This window comes from Coptis chinensis, chromosome 5 (genome assembly GCF_015680905.1).
Source record: "Coptis chinensis isolate HL-2020 chromosome 5, ASM1568090v1, whole genome shotgun sequence".
Classification (NCBI taxonomy): Eukaryota; Viridiplantae; Streptophyta; class Magnoliopsida; order Ranunculales; family Ranunculaceae; genus Coptis; species Coptis chinensis.
Window position 1 is genome coordinate 65,377,145 of NC_141460.1, and position 9,098 is coordinate 65,386,242.

Here is a 9,098-nt window from a genome sequence, read left to right on the forward strand (position 1 = left end):
ATCTAACTCATTCTTTTATATGAGATTAGTAGTATGCAATTGAAATCGAATTGGGGTTCGATTTCAATAGTATACTACTAATGTCATATAAAACGGTTTGGGTTCGGTTTTGGATTTTTTAGCCCTTTTAACGGATTTAGGGCTAAATTATCGAGTCGGTCCAGATTTAGAGAGTGTGACCAAACTCTATCCTATGTATTTCGGTTTGGGTTGGATTCGGGTTTTGTCAGGTTCAAACAGTATTTGGTGCGGATTTCGGATAACATGGACATCCCTATATATATCGAAACAGTGCAACTAATAGATGATTGTTCCATTTCGTAGGAATGGAGTCCTCTTTCCTATTTTCAGTAAGGCACCACTCTAGTCAGTGGTTTTGGTGGGAATTATTACTGACAAGGAGATCTGATGTTTGTTACCCCCCACCCGGCTACCATTGAAAAACAATACATCTGTGTAATAAAAATTCGCAGTTGGAATTCAACTTACTTTGTTTCTTTTGACGGTCAGTCAGTCACACATTTCAATCATCTATTTATAGTCAACGGACTTTCTGGGGTTAAATTGCGTGATGGTGTCTATTGCTTGGTGATATTCCCATTATTGACTTGATAATCCAACTTGTTTTTGCAGAACATTCCTAAACTCACTTCAGATGCACATGATTCCTTGAATATACAAAGCTCTGAGGAGTCCGAATTTGTTCAATAGCAGCTACTGCCGGTAGAATCTACACCAATATTGCGCCACGTAGCACCCCAAACAGTTAGCATCTTTGACCGCCATAATTTGACATAAGAGCATATTTAGGAGTGATATCAACCTAGCATCAAACACCAAATTTTCAACAATTTGATATTTTTTCAACTTCAGGAGAGTCACATATTGATGAAAACACCAAAAAAATACCAAACCAAATACTAAATCGGCCAATATTTGGTTCCATGTTTGGTGCTGTATCAAATCACTCACGCGGTTTTTCCAACACCGCGTGAGCTTGGGCTGCTAAATGAGCTTCTATTGGGCGGTTTTGCCAAAACCGCGTGGGCTTGGGTTTCTATGGGCGCAGTTTTGCCAACACCGCGTGCGACCGTGCGTTGTTTCTGAAAATTAGAATTGTGATGCATAGAACTTGAGAAATTATGAATTGTGCATAGAAGTTAAAAAATTAATAATTGTGCAATTGAAGAAATTAAGAATTGTGATTCAAAATCGAAAAAATTAAAGAAATTAAAAACCTATGATTATGATTATGATTATGCAGTCCAAAATCTATGATTATGATATAATATCCAAAATAATCCAAAACTTATTATATTACATAAAATTTATTTAGCTCTCTTCTTACGCCCCTTACCACTCGATCCCTCTCCTCTATCTATTTGGATATTCCTAAGTTGCTCATCTAAGTTCCTAACCTGATAATCAAGATCTTCTTTGTCTGCACGAAGGTTAACTACATCAGCCTAAAGTTCCCCATATCCCTGATGTTGTTGCATGTACACCTGCTGAATATCCTCATACACTTTTCGAGTCTCGTCATACGCACATTGGGATTGCTGATATGTCTGAGAATATGATTCCTCCCTTTCTTGGCTATAATGATATACGGCAGTCCTCATCCCATCAAACATACAAATCTGGTTCTCATATCTTTCCCGAATCTCAGCCTGAAAATCCAAGAAAATACATTGTGAGTACATATTATATATATAATGAATAAGAAAAATAAAATAACTAAACTCACCGTGGTATCTTGATCAATCAATCAGCTCTAACTCATGCCAACGAGCACGAGGCACCTCGGGAATGGAAATGTAAGTAGCCTCCCATCGAGTCCACACACGACAAAACATCCGAGGATTACCGGCGCATTACCCGAGATGGATGATATGCATTCAAAGGTTGTGGGTTGTAAAAGCGGTGTGGTGGATGAAAATACGTGAACTTCGCCTCATCCCTTCCAGCCCACAAACTTCGAAGTTGCTAGCCCGACCAACGGGGGCAATAACGGACCCATGGAGACATGGTTCCACCATCTATAATCTTGATCGCCATGCGCTTTCAACAACAAAAAGAAGACGATCGGCCAAGGACCACCACCGGCATGAACTTCATGAACTTGAATTCTACCCCACGACTTTGCATCACTAACATCTAGCATGGGAGCACATGGAACTCCATAACGCCTACATCTGCCTCCAACATCACGCCACAAGATGCCAAACCATATAGTCATAATGCGGCAAAAACAACTCGCGTGACATGACAACACACAAGCATCTTTGCCTGTTGGATCGTCAAAGGCGAGTCAAATGCCAAGGTCTCCACTCAATAGATGACAATAATCTAATATCAATCTCGAAGACGACCCATACGGACATTATTTCTAATTTGCCCTTTAGTCAAGTGAGGCCCTGACCAACTACCAAATCTAGGGCGAGTATCAGCAATCATGTCTATGTTAGGACAAAGAGTTCGAAAGTACTCATAAAACCAAATCTCTAAAAGTCATGTGAATCCTGCAATCTGAAGACTTCTACTTCCGAATGTTTGTGAAGTTTTATCTAACGCCGCTATCAATGTAGCATATACTGAGCTACCCAGGTCATAATCTCTTATAGCATGCAAATCAGATACATAAGCATAATATCCCAGTCATACTGTAGAATGACCATTGGGAAACAGAATATGCCCAATAAAAAACATCAAAAAAGCCCTAACATATACATCAGCACCCTCACTACTAGGTAGAACAGTCAAAGCTAACTCCGCTCGTGTATCAGGATCCAAGAGGGGTTCCATATATGCAGTCTTAATATGAGATAGCTTAATACCAGAAGAATCATAAGCATCCGCATCCAAGCGAGGAAAACTCATAGGCATACTATCCATATTCTCATAATTTGTATGAAAAGGTATCGGTTGGCCTATACCGATACCCAACCCAGAAATCATAGTGAAGTCTAATGGTGTGAACCCTAACTTCGCACAAGAGAAATGAAATGTATGAGTTCTACTCCACCATCTTTCTACTAAAGCTATGACCACTGCCCAATTAGCCTTCTCATAATCCACATCAACCAAAAGACCCAAAGGTGTATACAAAATACTATCTCTAATATGTACAAAATCATCCAAACTCTTAATAACCTTCCACCGCTCTCTAACACCATGTAAAACCGATCTAACTCGGTAGTCAATAACATGCTGATATTATGAAAAAAAATAATAATGCGTATAAGATAAATAATTAATTGGTCCAACTCAACTAATTAATGCATAATATTCAAAATATTTAATCAAAATTAATTAATTACCTGAGTATTAGCCACTACACTCAACATGTGTTTTGTATCACGTGTGGAAGACACAATTTCCATATCAAGTGTTTCACCGGGTGCAAATTGCCAACCGAAGTCGTTCATCTGATACTCTAGTGCATAGGGATGTCTTTCAGTCAGCGTAACATCCTTGGGTTATTCTCCCCCACTGTCTTCTCCCCCACCGTATTCTACTTCCTCGGGTTCTTCTCCCTCATCGCCAATGTCGGCTGTGTACTGCCAATCATCACCCTTGAAAGGTTCAAAAGGATCCATATAAAATTTCAAGAGTTTAGGTAGGTTTTTGTTTTTTTTTTTACTAAGGAGAGGGTTTATAATTAAGAGAAGAGTTGAAAGTGATTGAACCGCGTGGCTTTGGTCCTGATTATATAGAAGTAGCACGCGGTGTTTTGAACACCGCGCGGTTTTTTGAAAACCGCATGGGCTTGGGCTTTTCAGTTGGGCTTTAGTGGCGCGGTTTATCCAGAACCGCGTAGTTTGATGGCGAAAATTTGGTGTTGCTCCTAAAATTGCTTGGTGTTTTTTTGGTTCAAAATTTTGGTGATTTTTTGGTAGCTCTCCTAAAGATGCTCTAAAAAACCAAAAAACATAAAAGAAAAAAAGTATTTTAATAAATGATAAATATGAAACACGTATTTTCTCAGGAAAAAATAGAAGAATGTGTTCAAGACTCAACAACAGAATGGTTGAATTAAAGTGCATTTAAGCAGGTGTAAAACTAGGCCATGGTCGAGGCAAAATGGAACTAGTTTTGTCTCGCAGCAAAAGTCCAAAATGTAGCTAAAGAAAAAGTAGAAGACAAAGAAAAATAAGGGATGAGGGGTTAAATGACAAGGTAATAACCATAGCTGTTGAAACACATGAGAAGCACAAGTTGCATACTTGCATATGACATCGACAATTTAAGTTTTGAAGAAGGGTGACCGATATATATATATATATAGTGAAAACCCACCAAATTCAACTTATTAAAACTGTTAGAATATGTGTTAGAAGCTTTCCCATTAGCTTCAAGCCTTCAATTGATATTGGATTATTGCAAATGGTCGGCATGAAAGATCTTATCCTAATTTTGATTTTTCTTTTGGGCAAATGTAACTTTTTCTTATTTATTAGGAGAAATTATGAATTAAAGGGAAAATTAAATGTGTCAATAACTGTTTGGGTGCTACGTGGCACAATATTGGCGTTGTTATATTCTACCAGCAGTAGCTGCTGGTGAACAAATTCGGACTCGGCTCTGAGCAGCTCGAAGGTCTTTTCACTACTTAATTCTTTGAGTCACGCTGGTGAACAAATTCGGACCCGGCTCTGAGCAGCTCAAAGGTCTTTTCACTACTTAATTCTTTGAGTCCCGATAAGGAGAGATCAATCTCTCCTGCTTTCATGCGCGAAACAGATCTCACACCAATCTCTAGACACGTGGTTGTTGAATAATAAATAAGTAGAAACAATACAAAAAAGGATAAAAAAAAAATGTTTCTTTTTTAATCATCTTCCTCAAAGGCATGTTCTGGTTCTTGAGAGTTATTCTCTTCTTCACCATAGTTCATCATTTTCTTCATGTTCCATTTCCAAAAATGAAAAACTCAATTCAAACTCTTCTTTTTACCCCATTCAACCAAATCTCAATATTGAAGCCATGAATTGGTGTTTCCAAGATTATAGTTTCTCTTGCTAAAACTCAAAAGTAGAAAATGTCCCATAAATCCAAAGCTATAGTACAAATCGAAATTTTATAGACATGATAATTCAAAACCCTTACAATGACTAATTACCTTACTGAAAAGAAAAGGTAAAATTGGAAATTCAGGATATCTCCACAACTCTAATAAATCGGATGAAAATAGATTTCTTTTCATTTTTGAGTTTTGAGTTTTGAGTTTTTCTTTTTCTTTTTGATTTTTTAGGAGTCTATACTGTCTTGTCTTTGTTGCTTTTCTTTTATTTTTTTGGTCACTTGCCAGGTGGTCAACTTGAGAAATAAACCAACAGACTAATCTAACGGATGTAGCCCATGTGCGCTCCAAATGAGGAGAGATCAATCTCTTTTTATCATTTGCCTAATTCTTTTTGGTTTGTATAATTTATGAGCTGGTCTTCGGTCTTGAAATGTATCGTCTTGCAAATGTAATATGGGCTGTTGGATTCAAGATTTCAGCCGTCCAATACACACGAATGAGTGGCCCGTGAAATTGGTAGAAAAGGTAGATTTAGCCATAATTTATATCCAGAAATAAAATTTAGAAAAGGCGAAGCAGATGTAAGGAAAAAAATCGTAAGATCACTTGATAGTTTCTACAAAATAAGTAAACGTTTAGGTTTGTTCCCATATTATCATCGAACAAAGATATTATTACTATAGGGCATCTCCAATGGAGAGTGTAAATTGTTTAAAATGTAAAATTTACACTCTAAATGTCAAAAACATGTTTCCAATAGGGGGTGTAAATCCAAAGTGATAAGCTAATAGTTAATAGAGGAAATGGGGAATTCCCCATCCGGTCATTAGTTAATAAATATCTCGGGCGTCACTTGAAGTAACGTTCCAATTAAAAAGAAATTCTGACGTTACTTAAACTCACATCTGTTTTATTTTTTTTAGAATTGTAATATTTGCGATGGATAAAAACCGTCATTTATTGGTTGGCCCAGTTTTAATAAACTATAGACGTTACTCAAAGTGACATGCGTTTTATTTATTTTTTGGTTAAACCCCTTAATGGACTTTGACTGTCGGTTTTTCTTAGTTTTTAATTTTACAAACTCTTAAACTTTGTTGCATTGGATACCATTTTAGATGTGGAAACTATTAATGTGTAAGAGGGGCCATAAAATCCTAGTGGCACCTATGTGGAGGTGTATATATACACTCTCCATTGGAAATGCCCTAAGAAAGCTACAATGTATTCTCCTCTTCACAGCGTATGGTACGCCTTGCGCAGGGTAGATTTAGCCATAATTTATATCCAGAAATAAAATTTAGAAAAGGTTTCGTAAGATCACTTGATAGTTTCTACAAAATAAGTAAACGTTTAGGTTTGTTCCCATATTATCATCGAACAAAGATATTATTACTATAGGGCATCTCCAATGGAGAGTGTAAATTGTTTAAAATGTAAAATTTACACTCTAAATGTCAAAAACATGTTTCCAATAGGGGGTGTAAATCCAAAGTGATAAGCTAATAGTTAATAGAGGAAATGGGGAATTCCCCATCCGGTCATTAGTTAATAAATATCTCGGGCGTCACTTGAAGTAACGTTCCAATTAAAAAGAAATTCTGACGTTACTTAAACTCACATCTGTTTTATTTTTTTTAGAATTGTAATATTTGCGACGGATAAAAACCGTCATTTATTGGTTGGCCCAGTTTTAATAAACTATAGACGTTACTCAAAGTGACATGCGTTTTATTTATTTTTTGGTTAAACCCCTTGCGATGGACTTTGACTGTCGGTTTTTCTTAGTTTTTTAATTTTACAAACTCTTAAACTTTGTTGCATTGGATACCATTTTAGATGTGGAAACTATTAATGTGTAAGAGGGGCCATAAAATCCTAGTGGCACCTATGTGGAGGTGTATATATACACTCTCCATTGGAAATGCCCTAAGAAAGCTACAATGTATTCTCCTCTACGAAGGCAAATGTAACATAGTCTTGTCAATTTTTTGGAGAACATAATCTTTTGATTTTTTGGAACCAAGACAAACTTCTGGTTAGTAGTCAGGATGTCGATTTATCTGTACCATCAAGCATTGATGGGGATTCTTGTAGTCATAAAATTAGGGGATCAGCGACGACCTAGTATTTGGGTGGGAGACAGTACTATAGTCTCAACAATTTTGTATTTCTGATAGGGCTGCAATGTGATTATCAGTATATTTTTAGTGACTTTGCCCCAAAAGGAAGAAAAAAAAAACAAATAAATAAAGAAGAAAGAATAGTTAATATTAACTTGTGGCTTTTAAAAAATGTGTATTCGGACTTCAGATGCCCAGCTGAACCGTGTGTGCTGTTGAAAATTGTTTGTAATTCCGAGATCTTCTCTTACTATTCCTTTTTGCTCTCTCCCTTGAGCCTTTGATGAGTGAGCATGAGTGGATTGCTAATTCCATTTTTGGTATATAGTATTGCTTAACAGTTGAGACGGTAAACTAAAGTATCATAAATGAGGCCAGATCTTCTCCGCCCGGGTGTAAAAAGGAGCCTTTTACACCTTACAAAATTATATTGACACCTGTCCACTCATTTAACCCTAAAAGTTTATGCAACTAACAGTGTTAGATAAAATTCAAAAAAAAAAAAAAAAACGGCTACAAATTAGGAAGATTTCGTGCGTGGTTTATCTCCACATTCTCTCTCTCCTTAGAAGGAAAGATTCCGTGTGTGAGAAAAGATTGGGTGCGTGGAAAATGGGGAGGAAAATCTCCATAGTCTCGCCCTCTTCTTCAACTCTTTATCCGAAAAAAGAAAAAAAAAATGTTTTATTCATACTCTAAAGAAAAGAAAATCTCTTTAACTAACAATGGAAAATTTGTTATATGAGAGATTGGTTTTTCAATATGAGGAAAAGGCATATGCAAGTTATAATTCCTACGCTCATAAAATGGGTTTTAGTATTAGAAAGGACAAAATATATTATAGAGCAGATAGAACAGTGAGGAGGCGGTTCTTTGTATGTTTCAAGGAAGGTCTACATAAAAAGGATAAGCGGAATGGAAATGTGAAAAATAATCGTAATGAAACAAGAATTGGTTGCAAAGCTCACATGACTGTTTCGAATGTGAAAAATGAATGAGTTGTTACTGAGGTGGTACATGAACATAACCAAGAGTTGGCAACCCCATCCAAGACGCATTTGTTGAGGTCTCAAAGGCATGTTAAAGAGCCACAAGGAGAGGAAATTAGTAGTTTAGATGTTGCAGGAATTGCACCTATTGATGGTTATAAATATATGACGCATCAAGCTGGAGGACTAGAAAATGTTGGTTTTACATACATTGATTATAAAAATTATCTCTGTAAGAAGCGTGAGCAAGAACTTGGCAAACACGGAGATGAGAATGCAATTATATAATATTTTAAAAAGAAGAAAGCCGAGAATCTATCTTTCTTTTACAATGAGTTGCGTGACAATGAAAATCAACTATCAAATATGTTCTGGGCAGATGCATGATAAGCACCCAAAACTGTAATATTAAACCCCGAGAGACATAGCATTTTGGTCGATTATGTATTTAATAATCATGTAATAATTATATTTTCGTACTTTTGCAGGTTTCCGCAATTAAAATGAATATAGTGATAAAACATGCATCGAAGTACAGGCATACGGGAATATTTGGAGTTTCCCACTCGACCCCGTGAAGCCGAAGTTTCCAAAAGAACAGATCCAGTGCGAAACGGGCCCACATATGAAGAAGCAGCAATTTTCCAAAGCTCAAATCGGATAAATCTAGGTGCCGACGTTGGCTAGTGAAGCTGCCAAATCTGAGAATCTGGAAATATTTGGAATTCCCTCTCAATCCCGTGAAAGCCCAACAAAGCCCGACTAGAGCGAAGTTCGAAAAGAACGAGAACCGGTCTGAGCGGGCCCACATATAAAAAGCGAAAAACTTTCGAAGCTCAAATCGGATAAATCTAGGTGCCGGCGTTGGCTAGTGAAGTTGCCAAATACAAGAATACTGAATATTTGGAATTCCCACTCAATCCCCGTGAAGCCAAACAAAGCGACTAGAAGCGAAGTTTC